The following is a 25219-nucleotide window of genomic DNA, read 5'->3' as shown; positions in this document are numbered from 1 at the left end:
TGGGTGACAGTTGACAATCACTGTGAAGACCACTCGCCTGCTTGAGTATTAGCCAAGGTTGTCATGCACAATAGGTCACAGTAGGTGGCAGTAGCGTTTTGACACAGCAGGTCAGGCTGGGGGAGGCCACCTCATCCACACGCAACATCAGCACTGGGGCGCCCCAAGGTTGTGTCCTCTCTCCGCTGCTCTTCTCTCTCTACACGAACGACTGCACCTCAGCGAACCCGACTGTCAAGCTCCTGAAGTTTGCAGATGACACCACTGTCATCGGCCTCATCAAGGACGGTGACGAGTCTGCATATCGACAGGAAGCGGAGCGGCTGGAGCTGTGGTGCGGGCGACACAACCTGGAGCTGAACACGCTCAAGACGGTAGAGATGATCGTGGACTTCAGGAGGCATCCTTCGCCACAGCTGCCCCTCACGTTGTCCAGCTGCCTTGTGTCAACCGTCGAGACCTTCAAGTTCCTGGGAATTACAATCTCTCAGGACCTGAAGTGGGCGAACAACATCAACTCCGTCCTCAAAAAGGCCCAGCAGAGGATGTACTTCCTGCGGCTTCTGAGAAAGTACGGCCTGCCACCGGAGCTGCTGAGACAGTTCTACACAGCGGTCATCGAATCGGTCCTGTGTTCTTCCATCACAGTCTGGTTTGGTGCTGCTACAAAAAAGGACAAACTCCGACTGCAACGGACAATCAAAACTGCTGAAAGGATTGTCGGTACCCCCCTACCCACCATTGAGGACTTGCACGCTGCCAGAACTAAGACAAGGGCGTGCAAAATCCTCTCGGACCGTCTGCACCCCGGTCACCAGCTCTTCCAGCTCCTTCCCTCAGGTAGGCGCTACCGATCAACGCAAACTAGAACTAGTAGACATTCCAACAGCTTCTTCCCTCTTGCGATCAACTTCTTAAACACCTAACCTATAATTCCATTACAACAAGCTGGCAATTTTTTGACTTGAGTTCGTTGTCACATTTCTGTGGAGCCAATTATGTATTACTTGTGCACTCACTGTAGTTGTCTCGCCATGCTGCACTATTTGCATATACTGGCCACTCATGCCAGAGTAGCATCTGCTCCATTTGCACACTGATTGAGGAGTATCTGTAACATTTGCACAACCGACATTGTCCCAGATGATCGCACTACTCGTCACTTTAAACCGCATACACTCCTTGAAGTCTCAGCGCCCTTTGCACAATGGTCATTGCACCGGACTATTGCAATATTAGTCGTTCGAACTGCTCTAAGTGCTAGAGGACTCTGCATCTTTTTGCACAATTGTTTTTTGTCAATGTCTTTATGTCCCCAAAGTGTTCTGTAAATTGACTGTTTGTTGTACTAGAGCGGCTCCAACTACCGGAGACAAATTCCTTGTGTGTTTTGGACATACTTGGCAAATAAAGATGATTCTGATTCTGATTCTGATTCTGATCAAACTGTTGTACCCGAAAGTTTTGTCAGTGTGTGACATTCGACAAGACGAATGCATTATTTTCTTCAAGTCCTCTAATTATGTTTACATTTTTTAGATTTTCTTTAATTAGTTAAATCATGGCAGCACGGTGGTGTGAATGTGAGTGCGAATGGTTGTTTGTTTGTATGTGCCTTGCGATTGGCTGGCAACCAGTTCAGGGTGTACCCCGAATGGGTGGTTTCTATGTTTCTGACCCCACTTTCAAGTGATTTTATCGTGTCTTGATGCCGCTGTGCATTATGGGTATCCATTTACTGTCTCAATTTAAACTAAAATTAGAAGCATATTTCTTCATGTATTAGCACACAGTAGCGTTTCATCTAGCGTTTGTTCCGGCTTGCCCCTTATGTGTATGGTTGTTCACATGCTTATGACGACACCGTCGCTTGACATTGCGTGCGCGGGAATGACTTGAGTGCTCGCGCAGAGTCAAACTCATACTTATCTGGCAGGGAAGACACCATGATCAAGAACGTGGTTCAGCCATTGCACTTTGGTTGTGTTGACCCTGCGAATTCCCCAAATGTAGGAATCTCGACTGCATAATTACTGGTAATGGCAGACTGCGTTCGCGCTCTCCCCTGATCATTGGTTCACGAAAGAGAGGACAGTGTTTTCAATCGTGATGTAGTTGTGTGGTAATGAAGCCTGGTACTATGTTACTGATAGTAATGAGCATTTGAGTGTACTGAATTGTTCAAAACTGTTCATCAAAAACATTTGTTCACGTTCAGTTCTTTTTCACATAGTCATTCAAGTGCTTTCTTATTCCGTTAATGATCCATCCCCGAAGCTCACGTTCACCCAACACATTCACCGAAGGACTATGTGTTGTTGTTGTCATGTATTGTAAACAAGGAACGGCGGGGAGATTATTCATTTACTAAAACAAAAAGGCAAAATTATGACCTGCCTGTCACTCTTCATATTAGCATTAGCATATTACTCCAATTCTAAAGTCTTTCCACTGGCTCCCAGTCAGCTGTAGAACAGATTTTAAAGTTCTGTTACTGGTCTCTATATCACTGAATGGTTTAGGTCATGAATACATTAATTAAATGAGTCCTTGAAGACTCCTTGAAGTCTCGGCGCCCTTTGCACAATGGTCATTGCACCGGACTATTGCTATATTAGTCATTCAAACTTCTCTAAGTGCTAGAGGACTCTGCATCTTTGTACAATTGTAAAAAAATAAATAAATAAAAATAAAAAATGTACCGGCATTACCAGATAACTATTAACCCTTTATTGCTCAGTGACTGTTTTTTTTTTTTTGTCAATGTCTTTATGTCTCAAAGTGTTCTCTGTCAATTGACTGTCTGTTGTCGTACTGGAGCGGCTCCAACTACCGGAGACAAATTCCTTGTGTTTTTTTGGACGTACTTGGCAAATGAAGATGATTCTGATTCTGATTCAAGACCCCGACCGGAGCATCCGCCAACATCCCCCGGACTCACGGCTGTGGTGTCCTTGAGCAAGACAGTGATACCCCAAACTGCTCCCCGGGCGTTTCAGCTGCCCCCTGCTCCGGTGTGTTCCACTAACAAGTTTGTGTGTTCACTGTGATGGGTAAAATGCAGAGAACAAATTGTGTGCATGTTCATGACAATAAAGGTGATTCTTCTTCTTCTTTGCTTAATTTCCTCACTATTTGTAACTATTTTTTCTGAATGTCTTCAGTGCTCTCTCTTTGACATTATGTGCACTTGCATTTTAATATGAATGAATTAACTATAAAGACTCACAAAAAATATATATTTTTAAAATAATTTTATCAGGAAATCATTGTCAAATAGAAACACTCATTTTGCCCTTACATAAGAGCGCTGAGATGTCCCAGGTTACCTGAACATCACTTTGGAAAACAAGTGGTCAAGTAAGGTTCGCTTAACAAATTAGATGATAAAATTGCCTTTTCGCCATCAATGACTGAAAAAAAAATTTAATACGGAAGGCAGACTCCTGTAAATTGTCAACCTCCGAGTGACTAGTCAGAAGATTTTAAGGACGCTAAATTGGACATGATGTCACTTCACATCAACAGGTAAAGCTAATTGTGAAACAGGGGGCCGACTCGTGACCATACATTTCCTTAAGATTATTATACTTAAGTATTATAACCGAACTACATTTATTTACAAATATGTATGTTTTTCTTTTTTTGTATGTTTTCAGTAATAATGGTGTAAAATAGTTAAATATTTCACGAGTGGTTGGTTTTGCTTTCACTCTGTCGTTTTTTGCATTCATTCTTGGGCAGAGCATGCCTTTTGGATATAAGTTGAAATGTTTAATGGCAAAAATTCATGTCTTTTGACGTTTCTGGCATGTCTTTAATCGATTATTAACACTTATCACATGACAAATTTGAACGTTGTGTTCCCAAATTAGTGGAAGGGGTGTAATTCGCCTCCTCTGCGACGATGGCGCGAGCGTCCTACTGTCAGTTAGCAAAGAAAGAAACAGGAAGTAGTTGAGCGAGGCAGTGCCATTGATGTTTTTTCGTCAAAATGTTGAGCAAACAGCTATTCAGCTTGTGGCCACATCATTATACCAGCAATCGACTTTTATTCCAAATAACTCATGATCTCTTTGGTTGTTTAAGACTTAATACACGGCGAAAGGATATGCGTTAATCTCCGCATTCTATTGGATCGACGTGGACCACGTGACCAAGGAACACGAGCATCTGACAACATTATTTCGATATAAACGTTGAAAAACAACACAGTTGACATTCGTCTCATAATTGTTGTTTGGCGTGTCCATATGTGACTCATCTGTGATTATCATGTCGATATGTGCCACCATAGCTTTGGCTTGTAGGCTGGAGAATGAGGTCGTCTTTTCTGGCATTATGTTGGCATCGCTTCTCGGCCTTTTGGCTAAGATCAAGTGTAGTATCTGTTCTTATCAGTTTAATATCTGATATGTCCCCTATCCGGGGGCCAAATATTAAATTGGTATTTGGAGCTAGGAGGTGGAATAGGGCCTTGCTCTGTCCACTCCATGCATCGACCTGATATTGCAGTACCTCCAGGAACGGTGCACACCACAACTTGGTCAAAATAAATATCAATTGAGCCATCATTCTAATGACTTGAACTATATTTAAAGCAGTGAACAGAAGGTAAAGAAGTAACTCTGGGGTCTGTCTGTTATTCTGACCTTCAGTATTGTGTGGAGGTGTATTAAGTTTGGACATGGAGCATCGGAGAAAAGTGACATTGTTAATTCCATGTTTTCTGGAAACAAATACACAGAGCAGCCCAGTCTGGCTGGTGGACGTCATGGCAGGCAATAGGACTTTAGCGGTACAGCAAACCCATTTGAAACTGCATTTAAAAATATTATATACTGTCCATGTTTTGAGAGGCTGTTTAAAAAAATAAAATAATTAAATTTATATTAAAGTGGGTCACGACCCATATCCTAAACTTAAGAGAAACCCGCCTATGACCTTTGAAAGGTACACTTTTGAACAATGTTCAGGTGTAACACCTTTGAGAACTTGTCCAACAGCTTTCATCGGATTGACTTCAAACTTGGTCAGTACCATCGCAACACCTGGGACATTAAGTTATCAAAAGCTTTTTTTCCCGACATACTATATGACAGTGGCGGCTCTTTAACTGAAGCTTTTCTCATGTCGCCACAAAACAGGACACGGTGACAATTCATCAAAGACCTATTTGCGCTACGTTGCACCTACGCCTACGAAAATTCCTGCACGCGTGCAGCATCCCGAAAACAAACAAACCAAATTGTAATTACAGCCCATATCCTAAACTCAACAGAAAATGGTCAACAACCATTTAAATGTAATATTCACAGGACTTTAATGTCCCACAATAATGATCAACAATGGATACACTAGTGTAGTAGGCCTAAGAGTTAAATATCCCTCATGCAGCAACTGTACAAATTATGGACAACAAAGACGAGAGGGCTTGATGTTTGAATTTATCCCCTCCTATCGGTTGAGGGCCTTCAGGTCCATAAAAGCTCATCAGTTTGGTGAGCTCACTTTCACACCAGCAGCCATGCCTGAGACTGCATTCAGCCTTTTTTTCAACAAGGACATTTTGAAGAACATGCAGGTCATGACCAACCTGCAAGGCCTCAGCTCACTCACTGGTTAATGTGTATCTGTGATATGTTGTTCTGACTTATTGACCTATTTAAGGCTCTAATTACCTCAAAAAAACTTTTCCATTTTGTTGACGTGTGTGTGTGTGTGTGTGTACAGTGGTGCAAAAAAGTATTTAGTCAGTGACCAATTGTGCAAGTTCTCACACTTCAAAAAAGGGGAGAGGCCTGTAATTTTCATCATGCGTATACCTCACCTATGGGAGACAAAATTAGGAAATAAACATCCAGAAAATCAAATTTTTAAATAATTTATGAGCAAATTATGGTGGAAAATAAGGATTTAGTATGTAACAAAAGTTCATCTCAATACTTTGTGATATACGCTTTGTTGGCAATGGCAGAGGTCAAATGTTTTCTGTAAGTCTTCACACGGTTTTCACGCACTGTTGCTGGTATTTTGGCCCATTCCTCCATGCAGATCTCCTCGAGATCAGTGATGTTTTGGGGCTGTCGCTGGGCAACACAGACTTTCAACTCCCTCCAAAGATTTTCTATGGGGTTGAGATCTGGAGAGTGGGTCGGCCACTCCAGGACCTTGAAATGCTTCTTACAAAGCCACTCCTTCGTTGCCCGGGTGGTGTGTTTGGGATCATCGTCATGCTGAACGACCCAGCCATGTCATATCTTCAATGCCCTTGCTGTTGGAAGGAGGTTTTCACTCAAAAACTCACGATACATGGCCCCATTCATTCTTTCCTTTACACGGCTCAGTCGTCCTGGTCCCTTTGCCGAAAAACAGCCCCAAAGCATGATGTTTGCACGACCATTCTTCACAGTAGGTATGGTGTTCTTTGGATGCAACTCGGCATTCGTTTTCCTCCAAACACGGCGAGTCGAGGTTTTACCAAAATGTTATATTTTGGTTTCATCTGACCATATGACATTCTCCCAATCCCCTTCTGGATCATCCAAATGCTCGCTAGCAAACTTCAGACAGGCCTGGACATGTACGGGCTTAAGCAGGGGGCCACGTCTGGCACTGCAGGATTTGAGTGCTTGGCAGCGTAGTTTGTTCCTGATGGTAGCCTTTGTTATTTTGGTTCCAGCTCTCTGCGGGTCATTCACTCGGTCCCCCCGTGTGGTTCTTAGATTTTTGCTCACTGTTCTTGTGATAATTTTGACCTTTGATCTTGTGTGGTGCCCCAGATCGAGGGAAATTATCAGTGGTCTTGTATGTCTTCCATTTTCTAATAATTGCTCCCACAGTTGATTTATTCACACCAAGCTGCTTACCTATTGCAGATTCAGTCTTCCCAGCCTGGTGCAGGTCTACAATTTTGTTTCGGGTTTCCTTTTACATCTCTTTGGTCTTGGCCATAGTGGAGTTTGGAGTGTGACTGTTTGAGGTTGTGGACAGGTGTTTTTTATACTGATAACGAGTTTAAACAGTTGCCATTAATACAGGTAACGAGTGGAGGACAAAGGAGCCTCTTAAAGAAGAAGTTACAGGTCTGTGAGAGCCAGAAATCTTGCTTGTTTGTTGGTGATATAATACTTGTTTTCCACCATAATTTGTGAATAAATTCTTCAAAAGACTCCTACGTATGTATTGTGATTATGATGCATGATATATTGTCTTGTTTTGCAAACAAAAATTAGTTATGAGTGCCAGCTATGGTGGCAATGAACTTTACAATAAGGACAACAAGAAGCAGCTTGGCAGAGAGTGATCAGTTCTTTAAAAACGCTTCGAGCTGTTTTTTTGTCACTCCCCTTTGAAGTTTAAATCTCACACTAAACAAAAACAATTAAGGGTTGTTTATCATTTTGCGCAAAATGTTTCTTTACATTCAATTAAATTATGTAATTACTGTATCTTTTTATAAAGTAAAATAGCATAGATTGCTATTTTCTTATTGAAAAATTCAACAGAAATTTGTTTTTTTTGGGGCTCTCGAACAGATTAATGCCATATCCATTTATTTCAATGAGGATGATTTGAGATTTGAGTGTTTTGGGTTACGAGTCGAGGTGGGTAGTAACGCGTTACATTTACTCTGTTACATTTACTCAAGTAACATTTTCGAGGAACTGTACTTGTCAGAGTACTTTAAATGCACCATACTTTTTCTTTTACTTGAGTATTTATGTGAAAAAGGATTGACACTTTTACTCCGTTACAATGATCGACATGTCGTTTGCGACTTTTATTTATCCATTCTTGCGTGTGCGCCTGTGCGTGTCTATTTTTAGACTCCATCTTCGACTTCCGCATAGGTCGCCTGTTTTCATCACTAATGTCAATTGACTCCAAGATCTGCTGAGCGCATGCCTGACAAGAGACCCTGACGCCTGTGCCACTCTGTCCCAGCTTCAACAGCACCCTTGGTTCCACTGAGGCAGCACGGAAGACTACTGATCAGCCTATTTTATTCCTGAAATTCATATCAACTGTATATATTGCTGTACAAAGAGATCCAAGGGTGACAAAGATGCTTCAATTTTGAAATCACACCGTGTTTATACTGTATATTTCCGTATTATTTTATGGTTGTTACATTCAGACATACGGTCATTTCAAATACTTTTTAGAATGGTACACATTCAGTTCCAAATTAAAATGAACATAAAAGAACATGCAACAATCGTACAAAGCAAACTAAACATTTTTAGCAATATAGCAATTGTACATTCAAATTAACAGTAGCACCAACTGAGCACAAGCCAATATGAATTATATGTTGAACATGGAAAAAATATTTCCTTTAAAAAAAACAAAGTATTGCACAAAGTTAAAATAGTGTCCAATGTAGCACTTATCGAGCAACTTTATTGTTTTACATTGAGATAATTCTTATGTTGGTTTCGTTTTTCCTCCATTTTTAATCCCTAAAGGAATGTTCAAATTTCACCTGTGACATCAGAATGATCAGTAAACAATTTCCTGGTTTAGCATGAGTCCATAGGCTTGTATTTGAATATTTTCATTTTCCTAATTGGATTAATTGATCAATATCAATTTTCTATCCCGCCTGTGAGTTTTAGCCCATTCCAGCTGACTTTGGGTAAAAGATGGCTACAACTGCTCCCAGTTTTCTTCTTGTACAGATAAGCCACGCTCCAACTGAAGTTTGACCAGCATTTTTCTTCTTCACACCAGTAAACACAGTGAAAACGTGTGCGCCTTCTGACCAGAAATTTAGGAGTTGTTACAGTCCTTGAGCGTCCATTTTTTTGTTTTCACCTACGAGCCCCTGGCAGCACGTTTCCTTTTCACTGATCATGTGACGCATGTGATCATGTGACGCTGCATGCTGACTATTCAGTGGCAATATACACTGTGACCAGTAGGTGGTAGTATCATGCCACAGAACTTTCATCCATCCATTCATCCATTTTCTGAGCCGCTTCTCCTCACTCGGGTCGCGGGCGTGCTGGAGCCTATCCCAGCTATGATCGGGTAGGAGGTGGGGTACACCCTGAACTGGTTGCCAGCCAATCGCAGGGCACATACAAACAAACAACCATTCGCACGCACAGTCACACCTACGGGCAATTTAGAGTCTTCAATTAATGCATGTTTTTGGGATGTGGGAGGAAACCTGAGTGCCCGAAGAAAACCCACGCAGGTACGGGTAGAACATGCAAACTCCACATAGGCGGGGCCGGGGATTGAACCCGAGTCCTCAGCGCTGTGAGGCTGACGCTCTAACCAGTCGGCGACCGTGCCGCCACCACAGAACTTGTCGACATTAAATTTATAACAGGACATTTTCTCTGTTGGAACGTAAAACTCTGTACTAAAAGAAACACTTTTGTGTGACAGCTACACTGCCACCAAAATTACAAAGATTTATATTCACCCATATGTTAAACAAATTAAATTTTCTCTGAATTGACAATCAACCATCAAGTCATGCCGCCTCAACATCAAAACAATTTACAGGAAATCTGACTTACGCGGAAATTCGTGTTACGTCGCCAGCGTAGGAAGGGAACTCGTTCGTAAATCGAGGACTTCCTGTACATATGACGACATCGACAACCCGGAAGTCAGTTCAGCTTGTCACAGCGTCAAGCCAGCGATCTTCAACTGTTAAAAATACTATTTCTAAATGCAACTGACATGTACCCATTATGTGACAGGAAAAGACATAACAATAATATTGAACTTAAGAAGCATATAATAAACAAAGAGAAGCATGAGGATGGTTCAGGGTTACCAATTGAATGAAATATGGCCACCCAACTCTCCCACAGGAAGATTGTACAAAAGGGCAGAGGCGGGGCAGCAGAAAACATTTATAGTGGGGACCACAGAAGAAGAAATTACAGAGGGGGAGCTCCAAACACACAGTTTACAGTTTTGGATTGGGAGGCATTTTCTTGTCAGGCAGTTACAGATTTTGTGTAATTATATATAAGCTTCATACAACACACAGATAGACCTGCTTACACATATAAAGTTCTTAAAATATTAGATCCCAGTGAAGACTGTGGTTAGTGAACCCACGTTGGCAGTGGCGTTCCGCCGCCTGTGGGTGTCGCTAGTACCCCGTCCATTATACTGGTCTGGCTGGGAGATGCAAGTTAATTAATTTAGCGTTCTGGTTGCCAAACCAGGTGTCTTTTATCTCCGCTTTGATGCTCCTGGTGGTGGTAATTCACTTAGCGCCGGCGTGCAAAACCAGTTGTCTGTCTCATTTTGATGCTCCTGGCTTGTGATTCACTTAGCGTCTGAGTGCGAAGTTGAATCTCGCCACTCCATGGTTGTCTACCTCGGCGGGGAGAGCGGCGGTAGCCTGAGACTGGGGTGTTGGGTGTCATCTTTTAATGGTGTGTCTGCTACATATCCCCCCTTCGTTGGCTTGATCCGGCTCGATTGGGGATCTCGGCGACGTCTAATTGGACGATGGCACAGGTTGGCAGGAACACACACAACAATGCAGTTACCAAGGTACAACATTAGTGCATACCCCCCCCCATCCCTTTATGGCTATAACAGTTGTTCATGGCAACTTCTTACTTAAAGTAAGCCTATGTGTATATATATAGGTGTCAGGACTGACGTGTGTGGATCGATGTGTGTCGGTGTGTCAATTGGGATGGCAGTGAGACCAGTAATTCGGGCCAGGGGCGAAGCTAAAACTACAGGGTAAACATTAACTAGGTGTAGAGTTCTCGGTAGTAAAAGTCAAACAAAACAAAAACAAAAGGAGAAACTCAACACACTGCTACGGAGGAGAAAGGAAGAGAAAGAAAAGGTAGCTAGCTTCAACTTGGCACGTAGGGGGCACAGTGGTTGGGTGTAGACCCCAACACATCAATCAAGGAGAGGGAAGTTGCCAAGTAGAGGTTCTCATCTTGGGGAGAGCTGAATCCTAGATTCAAAAGGGGAGTAGAGAGGTCCGGGGGGCAATTTAGGTCAAGGAGGACCTCCTCCCCAATCTGTATGGGGTTAGGTTCGGGTTCAGTCATTCTTTTCCTTCGGACAATTTTGGGTCACGCATTTGGGCACTGGTTCAGAAGACCCTGCAAGTTCTGAGTCTTTCGATAGGGCAGGGAGGCGATGGCGAAAGTCATGCAGTAACCGAGACTGACCAAGGCAATTAAGATGTTTTCTGCTGCGGACCAGGAGTCCATGAGCGGGAGCTTCGGGTGTTCTGTCCTCAGTGCTAATAGCGCGTAAGGTGTTGTCAATGTGGGTGATTGATAGCGTCTCAGGATCAACTTCCAATGTGTACTGCCCGAAAAAGTTCTCATAATTGTCGGCTGGAGGTGGACGAGGGCGACGTCCTCAATATGGAAAATGGCATCTTTGGGGACGTCGAGCCACATGGTTTGATTTGGCAGGGCGAGTTTTGTCGTGGTATCATGTTGGTCATAACTCAGCGTTGCGCTTCGGGCTGGCGTGTTGACTAGCCATTTGGACCCAACAATTTCCATGTGAGTTGTAGTAACCTGGTAGCGAGGTGTAGCTTCTGCTCTACATCGCGACCCATCCTTCTTAGGCTTCAGCCCACAAATCCCATCCGCTACATCTCGGATGAACAGCTTACTGGGACACAGGTAAGGAATGTTTTTTGCGAGGATGCAAATTTGGCGCCAGATGCAGATCAGGATTACTATCATGATAGGCGACTGCCGCTGGAGTACTGACTCGGACGTAAGTGTCGTGCTGCCAGATGCCAACATTAATTACGACATACAAGACAGTGGAACTCCCGAGAGAAAAAGCCAAGTGCGCTTGGAGAGGGGTTATGGGGCTTGCTAAACCTTTAGACAGGATGGTTTCGACTAAGCTCAGGGGTACCAAATATGGAGGGATTCTACCCATTGCTAAGTTGTCTATGGATGAAGAGATTTCACATAGCATGTCATTCATCAATTTGGTAACAATCTGTGTGTGAGCATAATCCGTTTGGATCACCGACAGCAGTTGTCTAGTTTGGTTCAAGATGACACTGTAGTGTTGAGGGCAAGGATAGTTGCCCTCGAGTGTCTCGCCTCACGATTGGAGGTTAGCGGTTTGCGGTTTGTCTCTCCATACTGTGTCAAATGTTAGGAATGTTTAAGATGATGCCATTAACCGTGGAGGTTCCTTTGCTAAACAATGAGTAGGCCCCCTACAAAACGCTTTGAACGTCTGGGGATTCCGCTGATGTCGGCCTGGGTGATGGCGAATTTTTCTAGTTGCTGGAGCAGGTGTGTGGTGTCGAAGGCGGCATGGTGGATAGCGTTGCGGGACCACGTGCCTCATGGGGAGAACATACAAACGCACACAGGCGAGGCCAGATTTGAACCCGTCCTCAGAACTGTGAGGCAGACGTGCTAACCATGCCGCGGTGACAGCTAAATTAGGTCCTTAACGAATACACTAAGTCTATCCAGCACAAGAAAGCCTTGTAGCTCAGTGGTTAGAGCACTGGTTTAGTAAACCATTGCTTGCGAGGTCCATTCTAACTGAGGCCTGAAGTCAATTTTCGCAGTTGCAATTCATGATGCTATCCACAGTTGGAATGTGGCTGTCTCCATGGTCATTTTGAGTGTGTCAAAAATCATCAGGTACGCTTTCATCCCTAGTGAATAAGCTGACGCCAGACCTTTCCAACCTTTTGTCTACTTAAATCTCAGAATACTTGAAGTTTCATTTTGCAAAATTAGGTAAAAGTACATTAGCTGAAACACTAACAGACCTCATAGCTGGCAGCTCCTTCTCCGGTTGGATCTACAAAGACATTATGTAGCTCCCTCTGACCTTCTTTGTACTTTTCCAGCAACATCCTCAAGGCAAATAATGCATTTGTGGTACTCTTTCTAGTCATGAAACCATACTGTTGCTCGCAAACACTCACTTCTGTCCTGAGTCTAGCCTCCACTACTATTTCCCAAAACTTCATTGTGTGGCTCATCAACTTTATTCCTCTAAAGTTCCCACAGCTCTGCACATCACCTTTGTTCTTAAAAATGGGCACTAGCACACTTTTCTTCCATTCCTCAGGCATCTTCGAGAAATGACTGAGAACTATGAGAATTTCTTGGGTAGCCCCTCACTTATTCTCTGGTCCTATAGATGTTTATAATTTACATAGCCACTCCCACCACACTTCAGTTGCACAGCCGGATAACAACAATAAAAAAAAATGCTAAACCCTAGTTGTGAGTTAGCGCAAAGATGCAAATGCAGCAAAGGATGTGGATGCAGCAGAAATACAAATGTATGAGGCTTGAATTGTGCATGATATTTACATGCTCATTTAGTTACTGGTTTACTATACCAGGGATCTAAGCACTTGTTGTCTCGGCTAGCGTTGGCATTTTGGTGAAAGCGCTAATTTCGTTGCCACAGAATAATATGTCCCAGATTAGCTCGTAGTGGCTAGTAGTATGTGTGTGTTTAAAACGCACTTTGTATTTGTCAGTTTGGGGAAATACAGTTACTCTTGTTCATGCATTGTTGACCTTTAGTTGGGCCAAAATGGTAATTTATGGTACAGCGATTGTGAGTATTGACTGAGGAGAAGAAGGTTCCTGTTCCAATGACAACTGCAGAGTGTAGCAGTTGGGTGGAGTTATCCTGTTTCACATAATTGATAGCAGCAGTTTAGATTGCCAACAGGACCCAGAGAGAATTGAAATCACGACCCCTGGTTTACAAGACCAGTGCTCTAACGGCTGAGCTATGAGGACTTGGATTTTAGCCTGGTCAAAGACAGGATAAGAGCAATGTAGTGTGATGTTATTTCAGTTGCCATGGTCAAACAGCATTTTGAAAATCCAAGGACAACAATCCTGAAAATACAACAACATTGCTTTGATTGGAAGAGACAAAACATTGACCTGCAGGTTTTTGAGGTATTGTAAGGACAACTGCATCACTTTTTCCAGTATATTTTCTTGGTTAACCCAACCACTGGCTTTGTAGACCATGGCTCGTACCACTGAGGCATGAAGCCTCATTCTTTGGTCTCGCGTAATCCTTTCGGTGAACAAGCCAACACAGCACTAACGAAGACAGAAGATTACTGATACATTGAAGTACCTATGGCAACATCCGCATCACAGCCCATAAACCATATAACTTGTCATCTGCCCCCAGTGGGAGTTGAAAGTTGGTTTACAAGACCAGGGCTGAAGATATGGGTGGGAGTGCTTGCAAATAGTGCATGATAGTTCCAGTATATGGTTATTTGAGAAAACTTCATCATGCAGGGATGACTTAGCATGGGGGGGACTGATATTAGGGCTACAGCCGGGTCAACGACCCCCTGTCCTGCATGTTTCCACTCCTGTCCCTGTCCTGTCCAGTCCTGTCCTATCTTGTTGTATCCTTCCCTCACAGGGTGTAGCACAACTGCCCCATACGACACTCGATTCTGCGTAATTGTACAAGATTACTTTCCTCATCTTGTTAACAGCGAGAGTTTCATCTTTTGTTGTCTGCTTTTCCTGTATTATTTAGCTACCTTTTCACTCTGTCTCCTTTTTTTTGTTTCTGAAATTGCCCTTTAAAAACTTTGCTCTATTCGACTGAACGATTGTTTTTTCTTTTCCTTTGGGCTGTCCCTTTTGGGGTCGCCACAGTGCGTCATCCTTTTCCATTTAAACCTAATCTCCTGCATCCTCCTCTCGAACACCAACTGCCCTCATGTCTTCCCTCACGACATCTATCAACCTTCTCTTTGGTCTTCCTCTCGCTCTCTTGCCTGGCAGCTCCATCCTCATCATCGTTCTACCAATATACTCACTATTTCTCCTCTGGACATGCCCGAACCATCAAAGTCTGCTCTCTTTAACTTTGTCTCCAAAACATCGAACCTTGGCTGTCCCTCTGATGAGTTCGTTTCTAATTTTATCCAACCTGGCACTCCGAGAGCGAACCTCAACATCTTCATTTGCGCCACCTACAGCTCTGCTTCCTGTTGTCTCTTCAGTGCCACTGTCTCTAATCCGTACATCACTGCTGGCCTCACCACTGTTTTATAAACTTTGCCCTTCATCCAAGCAGAGACTCTTCTGTCACATAACACACCTGACACCTTCCAACCACATGTTCCAACCTGCTTGGACCCGTTTCTTCACTTCCTGACCACACTCACCATTGCTCTGGACGGTTGACCCCAAGTATTTCAAGTCCTCCACCCTTGCTATCTCTTCTCCCTGGAGCCTCACTCTTCCCCCACCACCCCTCTCATTCTTGCACATATATTTTGTCTTACTTCGGCTAATCTTCATTCCTCTGCTTTCCAGTGCATGCCTCCATCTTTCTAAATGTTCCTCCACCTGCTCCCTGGTTTCACTGCAGATCACAAAGTCATCTGCAAACATCATGGTCCACGGGGATTATAGTCTAACCTCAACAGTCAGCCTGTCCATCACCACTGCAAACAGGAAGGGCCTCAGGGCTGATCCCTGATGCAGTCCCACCTCCACATTAAATTCGTCTGTCACACCTACAGCACACATCACCGCTGTTCTGCTGTCCTAGTACATGTCTTGTATTATTCTAACATACTCCTCTGCCACTACAGACTTCCGCATGCAGTACCACAGTTCTTCTCTGGGTTCTCTGTCATGGGCTTTCTCTAGATCCACAAAGAGACAATGTTGCTCGTTCTGACCTTCTGTGTACTTTTCCATCAACATCCTCAAGGCAAATAATGCATCTGTGGTACTCTTTCTAGGCATGCAATCATACTGTTGCTCGCAAATACTCACTTCTGTCCTGAGTCTAGCCTCCACTACTCTTTCCCATAACTTCATTGTGTGGCTCATCAACTTTATTCCTCTATAGTTCCCATAGCTCTGCACATCACCTTTGTTCTTAAACATTGGCACCAGCACACTTTTCCTCCATTCCTCAGGCATCTTCTCACACGCTAAAATTCTATTGAACGAAGCTGGTCAAAAACTCCACAGCCACCTCTCCTCGATGCTTCCATACCTCCACAGGAATGTCATAAGGACCAACTGCCTTTCATTTTTCATCCTCTTTAATGCCTTTCGAACTTCCCCTTTACTAATCATTGCCACTTCCTGGTCCACCACACTTGCCTCTTCTACTCTCCCTTCTCTCTCATTTTCCTCATTCATCAATTCCTCGAAGTATTCTTTCCATCTATCGAGCACACCGCTGGCACCAGTCAACATATTTCCATCTCTATCCTTAATCACCCTAACCTGCTGCACATCCTTCCCATCTCTATCCCTCTGTCTGGCCAACCTGTATAGATCATTTTGTCCTTCTTTCGTAGTCCAACCTGGCATACATGTCATCATTGAGTTATGCATGCAAACCGAAAGAAAAAAACACACACAAGCATTCTACACACAATTGTGACTGTTCTCGCTCTGCTTACGGCAGGAATGTTTAGTCTCAAAATAAACACCAAACACCATTTTTTTGGGAGGAACGCGGCAACAACCCACCGCCTGATGAAAATAAAAAAAAGCGTGGGAGTCTAAGCGCATCGTCGGCCTTTTTCCTGACAAACTGAGGCGACGTGATAACGAGGCTGTAAAGCGTTAAGTGTCAGTGATAAAGTCTGCTAATGACGCCGGGAGCTGTAGACGACAAAAAAAGCAGACATTTTTCTTTATCTTTCTTTTTTTTAAAGGGGGAAATAAATAATCTGGAGATGTCGCATGCATAAAACATGTCGGTGTGTTTCCACTTGCAAAAGCTTAGTGTTTACGCTCAGATCTCGTTAGCGACAACACCTCGCTAACTTCAAGATGGTTGTCCTGTAGCACAGTGGATTTTAGTACATTTGTGTTTATTTTAGGGTAGACTGTTGTTTTATTTCAGAGTATATGGTTCTCTTTAGATTCTTGCTCTGTTTAAGAGTAGATTATTCTTCTATTTCAACGTAGATAATTATGTTTGCAGTGGATATTTGTTCTATTTCTCGGTATGTTTTTGTTTCCGATTAGATTGTTGTTCTACATTATTGTTTCCGCCTTCTTTTTTTCTTGTATTATCCGGGGCTTGCTTCGAGTTGTCAGCGATCACCATCGACGTCAATGCCTTTGCTCGTCTTTAAGAAGTCATCGTTTCTTTATATTGGACCTTGCAGCCCGACCCGCACCCCCCCCAAAAAAAATAACTCCAATTAGAGTCCCCAGAAAAGTGACCGGAGGCCAGATTGAATGTCTGGCGCAAGTGGACGCGCATACTTCTCTGCCACTCCAGACTTCCACATGCAGTACCACAGTTACTCTCTGGGTACTTAGGCTTTCTCTAGATCTCCAAAGACACAATGTAGCTTGTTCTGACCTTCTCTGTACTTTTCCATCAACATACTCAAGGCAAATAATGCATCTGTGGTACTCTTTCTCTTTCTCGGGAAAATATCTGTGGTACTCTTTCTAGGCATGACACCATACTGTTGCTCGCAAACACTCACTACTGTCCTGAGTCTAGCCTCCACTACTCTTTCCCAAAACTTCATTGTGTGGCTCATCAACTTTATTCCTCTATAGTTCCCAGTGCTCTGCACAACACCTTTGTTCTTAAAAATGTCCACCAGCACACTTTTCCTCCATTCCTCAGGCATCTTCGACAAATGACTGAGAACTATGTGAATTTCTTGAGTAGCCCCTCACTCACTTACGTCCTGTAGATGTTTATAATTTACATAGCCACTCCCACCACACTTCAGTTGAACAGCCGGGTCCACAACCCCCTGTCCTGCAGGATTCCACTCCTGTCCAATCCCGTCCAATCTTGTTGTATCCTTACCTCGCAGGGTGTAGCACAACTGCCCCATACAAGACTCGATTCTGCGTAATTGTACTATATTACTTTCCTCATCTTGTTAACAGCAAGAGTTTCATCTTTTGTTGTCTTCTTTTCCTATATTATTTCGCTCCCTTTTCACTCTGTCTCCTTTTTTTGTTTCTGAAATTGCCCTTTAAAAACTTTGACTATTGAGGATGCTGGTTTCCTACCTTGTCTAGCGTCATGTATAACAACTAGGAAACTACACTTCAGGCCTCAGTGAGAATTGAACTCACGACCACTGGTTTACTAGACCAGTGCTCTAGCCACTGAGCTATGAGGCCTTTCTCTTCTGTTTAAAGTTACCATTTTGGTTAACTAGTTAACAGCAACAAAGTGGGCAAAAGTGCATTGTCAGCATTGTTTAGAAACAAAGTATCAAGGAATTTAATTGTCTTACCAACACACATTTACACATTTTTGGATTCATACGCGACCAAGACGCGGAGTTAAATGCGGATCCGATCGATGACGTCATTGATCGGATCGGCGACTTATGACATGAAAGCCGGCCAGCATAAAATGCTAATTATCGGCCGATAACGATAACACCGATCAGATCGGCGTAAAATCTACTTTTAAACAAAATAATTTATTCTTTTCAATTTATATGGAAATGGGTCGCGACTTTGCAACATTAGCTACATGCAAGCTGGATGTACTACTGAACTGAATGTCCTGTTAGCCACAAGTGATTCGTTCGTTGAACGAGTCCTGTCCTGCCACGAGTGACTCAGGTGGAATTTCATTGCGAACTAGTACGATGAGTGATTCGTACTAGTGCAAGGAACGACATATTATGCAGTGAACGTACTCGTGAGTGATTGTAACCGTTCTTCCTTACGGGGCAGCTTTCACGAGCATCCGTTTCTCCAAGCTAACGGCTAATGTTGGGTCAGTCAAGCACATGAAAACAAGCACACATATTTAAAATAGATGTAAATTCATAATAAATGTACGCATGCATACAGACATATTCCTCGGTGTCTCTCATGCAATCATTAAAGCCTTTTAATTAATAACAACACAACTGCAATGAAGCTTACACAGCGCTTCTAAAACCACTCAGACACTTTACAGTCATCAGATGAATGTATTTAATACAAAATCATGAGTGAAACAGGTTGATCTATTCAGACAAAGTTAACTTTTCACAACAAGAGAAACGTTTTTCAACGTTTATATTGAAAGAGATGCTCGTGTTCCTTGGTCACGTGGTCCACGTCGTTCCAATAGAATGCAGACATTAACGCATATCCTTTAGCCGTGTATTAAGACCGAAGAAAATAATGAGTTATTTGGAATAAAAATCGGTTGCTGGTATAATGTTGTGGCCACAAGCTGAATAGCTGTTTGCTCAACATTTTGAAATGAACACACATTTTAAAATCAATGGCTCTGCCTCGCTCCAATACTTCCAGTTTTGAATAAAAACATGCCAGAAACATCAAAATCCTTGAATATTTTCCATTAAACATTTCAACGTATACCCCAAAACAGTAAGCATGCCCTGCCCAAGAATTAATCCAAAAAATGACAGAGTGAACGCAAAACCAACCACTTGTGAAGTACTTAACTATAATCATCATATTTTCCATTAAACATTTCAACGTATACCCCAAAACAGTAAGCATGCCCTGCCCAAGAATTAATCCAAAAAACGACAGAGTGAATGCAAAACCAACCACTTGTGAAGTACTTAACTATAATCAGCCATTATTACTTGACAACACACAACAATAGAAAAAGAAAATCCATATTCGTAAACAAATTTAGTTTGGTTGTCATATATAGTATGTCGTATAGTATAATAGTCTTAAGGAAATGTATGGTCACGAGTAGGCCCCGTGTTTCGCAATTAGCTTTACCTGTTGATGTGAAGTGACATATCCAATTTTGCTTCCTTAAAATCTTATGACTGGTCACTCGAAGGAGATTGACAACTGAGAGGAGTCTGTATTAACATTTTGTTTCAGTTGTTGATGGCGAAAATGCAATTTTGTCATCTAATTTGTTCATTTTACCTAACTTGACCGCTCAGTATTCCAAAGTGATGCTCAGGTCACCTGGGAGATCTCAGCGTTCTTCCGTAAAGGCTAAATAAGTGTTGCTATTGGACAATAACTTCATTATAAAACGCTAAAAATATGTATTTTTTGTGATTATTCATTGTTAATGAATTCATATTAAAAAGTGGACATTATGTCAGAGAGCACTGAAGACTTTACCAATTATTCAGAAATAAGTTACAAATTGCCCTGCGATTGGCTGGCAACCAGTTCAGGGTGTACCCCGCCTCCTGCCCGACGATAGCTGGGATAGGCTCCAGCATTCCCGCGACCCTAGTGAGGAGAAGTGGCTCAGAAAAAGGATGGATGGATGGATAATTATTACAGTGTAGAATTTTAAACAACTTTTCTATGGCTTCTGTAATTTATTTTGCCCTCATTTCAATGTTTAATTGACGTGAAAGATAAAACTGTGCTCCCTACATAAAGAGCTGATGTAATATTCTGTTGGCAGTAACAATGAAATTGCTCAAAAGGGAAAAGAAAGTGATCTGTTCTTATCAGTTTAATATCTGATACGTCCCCTATCCGGGGACCATATATTAAATAGATTTTTGGAACTGGGAGATGGAAAAGGGGCTCGCACCGTCCACTCCATGCATCGACCTGGTATTGCAGTACCTCCAGGAACGGTGCACCCCCACAACTTGGTCAAAGTAATGAAATGCTTAACCGTGCACACCCAACAATCATATGACATGAAGTGTGCAGAATGTTGTGTAAAACGAATGAATCTCATTTCGGGGGTTGGTCGCTCTCGGGATTCAATGGGTCGCAGACAACTATCAAAAATTTACGTGCATTGTTATTCTGATTTTCGGTACAATACGCAGGCGTATTAAGTTCCCACATGGAGCATCGTTGAAAAGTGACAAGAAATGTTGCTTCCTTGTTCTCAATCAGAGCAGCCCAGTCTGGCGGATCAGAATCAGAATCATCTTTATTTGCCAAGTATGTCCAAAACACACAAGGAATTTGTCTCCGGTAGTTGGAGCCGCTCTAGTACAACAGACAGTCAATTTACAGAACACTTTGGGGACATAAAGACATTGACAAAAAACAATTGTGCAAAACGATGCAGAGTCCTCTAGCACTTAGAGCAGTTCGAACGACTAATATTGCAATAGTCCGGTGCAATGACCATTGTGCAAAGGGCGCTGAGACTTCAAGGAGTGTATACGGTTTAAAGTGACGAGTAGTGCGATCATCTGGGACAATGTTGGTTGTGCAAATGTTACATATACTCCTCAATCAGTGTGCAAATGGAGCAGATGCTACTCTGGCATGAGTGGCCAGTATATGCAAATAGCGCAGCATGGCGAGACAACTACAGTGAGTGCACGAGTAATACATAATTGGCCCCACAGAAATGTGACAACGAACTCAAGTCAAAAAATTTCCAGCTTGTTGTAATGGAATTATAGGTTAGGTGTTTAAGAAGTTGATCGCAAGAGGGAAGAAGCTGTTGGAATGTCTACTAGTTCTAGTTTGCGTTGATCGGTAGCGCCTACCTGAGTGAAGGAGCTGGAAGAGCTGGTGACCGGGGTGCAGACGGTCCGAGAGGATTTTGCACGCCCTTGTCTTAGTTCTGGCAGCGTGCAAGTCCTCAATGGTGGGTAGGGGGGTACCGACAATCCTTTCAGCAGTTTTGATTGTCCGTTGCAGTCGGAGTTTGTCCTTTTTTGTAGCAGCACCAAACCAGACTGTGATGGAAGAACACAGGACCGATTCGATGACCGCTGTGTAGAACTGTCTCAGCAGCTCCGGTGGCAGGCCGTGCTTTCTCAGAAGCCGCAGGAAGTACATCCTCTGCTGGGCCTTTTTGAGGACGGAGTTGATGTTGGTCGCCCACTTCAGGTCCTGAGAGATTGTAATTCCCAGGAACTTGAAGGTCTCGACGGTTGACACAAGGCAGCTGGACAACGTGAGGGGCAGCTGTGGCGAAGGATGCCTCCTGAAGTCCACGATCATCTCTACCGTCTTGAGCGTGTTCAGCTCCAGGTTGTGTCGGCCGCACCACAGCTCCAGCCGCTCCGCTTCCTGTCGATATGCAGACTCGTCACCGTCCTTGATGATGCCGATGACAGTGGTGTCATCTGCAAACTTCAGGAGCTTGACAGTCGGGTTCACTGAGGTGCAGTCGTTCGTGTAGAGAGAGAAGAGCAGCGGAGAGAGGACACAACCTTGGGGCGCCCCAGTGCTGATGCTGCGTGTGGATGAGGTGGCCTCCCCCAGCCTGACCTGCTGTGTCCTGCCCGTCAGAAAGCTGTAAATCCACTGGCAGATGGCAGGTGAGACGCTGAGCTGGAGAAGCTTGGTTGAAAGGAGTGACCATTGTGCAAAGGGCGCCGAGACTTCAAGGACTCATTTAATTAATGTATTCAGTACCTAAACCATTTAGTGATATAGAGACCAGTAACAGAATTTTAAAATCTGTTCTACAGCTGACTGGGAGCCAGTGGAAAGACTTCAGAATGAGAGTAATATGCTAATGCTAATATGAAGAGTGATAGGTAGGTCATAATTTAGCCTTTTTGTTTTTGTAAATAAATAATCTCCCCGCCTTTCCTTGTTTACAATACATGACAACAACAACACATAGTCCTTCGGTGAACGTGTTGGGTGAACGTGACCTCCGGGGATGGATCATTAACGGAATAAGAAAGAACCTGAATGTCAATATGAAAAAGAATTGCATATAATTGCATATACTGGCCACTCATGCCAGAGTAGCATCTGCTCCATTTGCACACTGATTGGGGAGTATCTAACATTTGCACAACCAACATTGTCCCAGATGATCGCAATACTCGTCACTTTAAACCACATACACTCCTTGAAGTCTCGGCGCCCTTTGCACAATGGTCATTGCACCGGACTACTGCTATATTAGTCATTCAAACTTCTCTAAGTGCTAGAGGACTCTGCATCTTTGTACAATTGTAAAAAAATAAATTAATAAAAATAGAAAATGTACCGGCATTACCAGATAACTATTAACCCTTTATTGCTCAGTGACTGTTTTTTTTTTGTCAATGTCTTTATGTCTCAAAGTGTTCTCTGTCAATTGACTGTCTGTTGTCGTACTAGACCGGCTCCAACTACCGGAGAAAAATTCCTTGTGTGTTTTTTGGACATACTTGGCAAATAAAGATGATTCTGATTCTGAATCTGATTCAAGACCCCGACCGGAGCATCCGCCAACATCCCCCGGACTCACGGCTGTGGTGTCCTTGAGCAAGACAGTGATACCCCAAACTGCTCCCCGGGCGTTTCAGCTGCCCCCTGCTCCAGTGTGTTCCACTAACAAGTTTGTGTGTTCACTGTGATGGGTAAAATGCAGAGAACAAATTTTGTGCATGTTCATGACAATAAAGGTGATTCTTCTTCTTCTTTGCTTAATTTCCTCACTATTTGTAACTATTTTTTCTGAATGTCTTCAGTGCTCTCTCTTTGACATTATGTGCACTTGCACATTTTAATATGAATGAATTAACAATGAAGACTCACAAAAAATATATATTTTTAAATAATTTTATCAGGAAATCATTGTCAAATAGAAACACTCATTTAGCCCTTACATAAGAACACTGAGATGTCCCACGTGACCTGAACATCACTTTGTAAAACAAGTGGTCAAGTTAGGTTCGCTTAACAAATTAGATGATAAAATTGCATTTTCGCCATCAATTACTGAAAGACAATTTTAATACGGAAGACAGACTCCTGTAAATTGTCAACCTCCGAGTGACAAGTCAGAAGATTTTAAGGACGCTAAATTGGATATGGGCGGCACGGTGGTCGACTGGTTAGAGCGTCAGCCTCACAGTTCTGAGGACCCGGGTTCAATCCCCGGCCCCGCCTGTGTGGAGTTTGCATGTTCTCCCTATGCCTGCGTGGGTTTTCTACGGGCACTCCGGTTTCCTCCCACATCCCAAAAACATGCATTAATTGGAGACTCTAAATTGCCCGTAGGCATGACTGTGAGTGCGAATGGTTGTTTGTTTCTATGTGCCCTGCGATTGGCTGGCAACCAGTTCAGGGTGTACCCTGCCTCCTGCCCGATGACAGCTGGGATAGGCTCCAGCACGCCCGCGACCCTAGTGAGGAAAAGCGGCTCAGAAAATGGATGGATGGATGGATGGATAAATTGGATATGATGTCACTTCACATCAACAGGTAAAGCTAATGGAGACACACGGGGCCTCCTCGTGACCATACATTACCTTAAGATTATTGCTTACTGTTTTTGGATATAAGTTGAAATGTTTAATTGCAAATATTCATGTCTTTTGACGTTTCTGGCATGTCTTTAATCGATTATTAACACTTATCACATGACAAATTTGAACGTCGTGTAACCAAATTAGTGGAAGGGGTGTAATTCGCCTCCTCTGCGACGATGGCGCTAGCGTCCTACTGTCAGTTAGCAAAGAAAGAAACAGGAAGTAGTTGAGCGAGGCAGAGTCATTGATGTTTTTTCGTCAAAATGTTGAGCAAACAGCTGTTCAGCTTGTGGCCACATCATTATACCAGCAACCGACTTTTATTCCAAATAACTCATGATTTCTTTGGTTGTTTAAGACTTAATACACGGCTAAAGGATATGCGTTAATCTCCGCATTCTATTGGATCGACGTGGACCACGTGGCCAAGGAACACGAGCATCTGACAACAATATTTCGATATAAACGTTGAAAAACAACACAGTTGACATTATTAAACACGGAATTTAAGTACGTACAGGACTCCGCCGTCCCCGCGGAATTTGTCGGACCCCGCCGTCCTTTATTTACTTGCCAGTGACGAGTATAACTCAAGGTTTATTTCGCCGCAGACGTTTTCGTCGTGCCTAAAAAAAATTTTAAAATTTAACTCACCAAAGTCGTCTTCAATCCTGTGGATTGTCGTCAACCTTCAGATCCCAGTTGAGGAGTACGAAGACCAGTCCCGGAAAGGGTCTCAATTGCCGTGGCCACGGTCTCTTAACTGGATGTCGGCTCCACAACTGGAATCCTCGGGTGTGTTGACATCCGGCTCGAAGGACCAATTTAATGTTGGATTTATCTCACCCAACATTATAAAAAATAGACACAAAAGGAATGAAGACGCTGGTTTCTTTTTCTCATGAGGAGGGCGCATGGGAGATTGTTCAGGTTACAGCCTCTCTACACGCTCTAAACAATCTCTCCCGTCGCTCCTGCATTTATTTAAAAATAGGGAGGTTTCTAAGTTTACAAGACATAACGTACTAAGCTACAAGACACAACACACTAAGGGTAGGGTTTCAAGGT

At 43.1% G+C, this 25219-nt stretch overlaps 2 non-coding genes and 2 pseudogenes across 2 annotated transcripts; 3 read left to right on the top strand and 1 right to left on the bottom strand.

Moving 5' to 3' along the window:
- Positions 1-1921: 1921 nt before the first annotated feature.
- LOC133414393 (U1 spliceosomal RNA) lies at positions 1922-2068 on the top strand (annotated as a pseudogene).
- Positions 2069-4349: 2281 nt separating this feature from the next.
- LOC133414456 (U2 spliceosomal RNA) lies at positions 4350-4540 on the top strand. Its single transcript, XR_009770033.1, has one exon. It is a non-coding gene; the product is annotated as a U2 spliceosomal RNA (small nuclear RNA).
- A 13527-nt stretch (positions 4541-18067) lies between these two features.
- trnat-agu (transfer RNA threonine (anticodon AGU)) lies at positions 18068-18140 on the bottom strand. The gene has a single exon. It is a non-coding gene; the product is annotated as a tRNA-Thr (tRNA).
- A 2249-nt stretch (positions 18141-20389) lies between these two features.
- Positions 20390-20568, top strand: LOC133414220 (U2 spliceosomal RNA; annotated as a pseudogene).
- The last annotated feature ends 4651 nt before the right edge of the window (positions 20569-25219 follow it).

This window comes from Phycodurus eques, chromosome 1, assembly GCF_024500275.1.
Source record: "Phycodurus eques isolate BA_2022a chromosome 1, UOR_Pequ_1.1, whole genome shotgun sequence".
Taxonomy (NCBI): domain Eukaryota; kingdom Metazoa; phylum Chordata; class Actinopteri; order Syngnathiformes; family Syngnathidae; genus Phycodurus; species Phycodurus eques.
The sequence above is the reverse complement of the archived record's forward strand: the minus strand, read 5'-3'. Positions and strand labels throughout refer to the sequence as shown.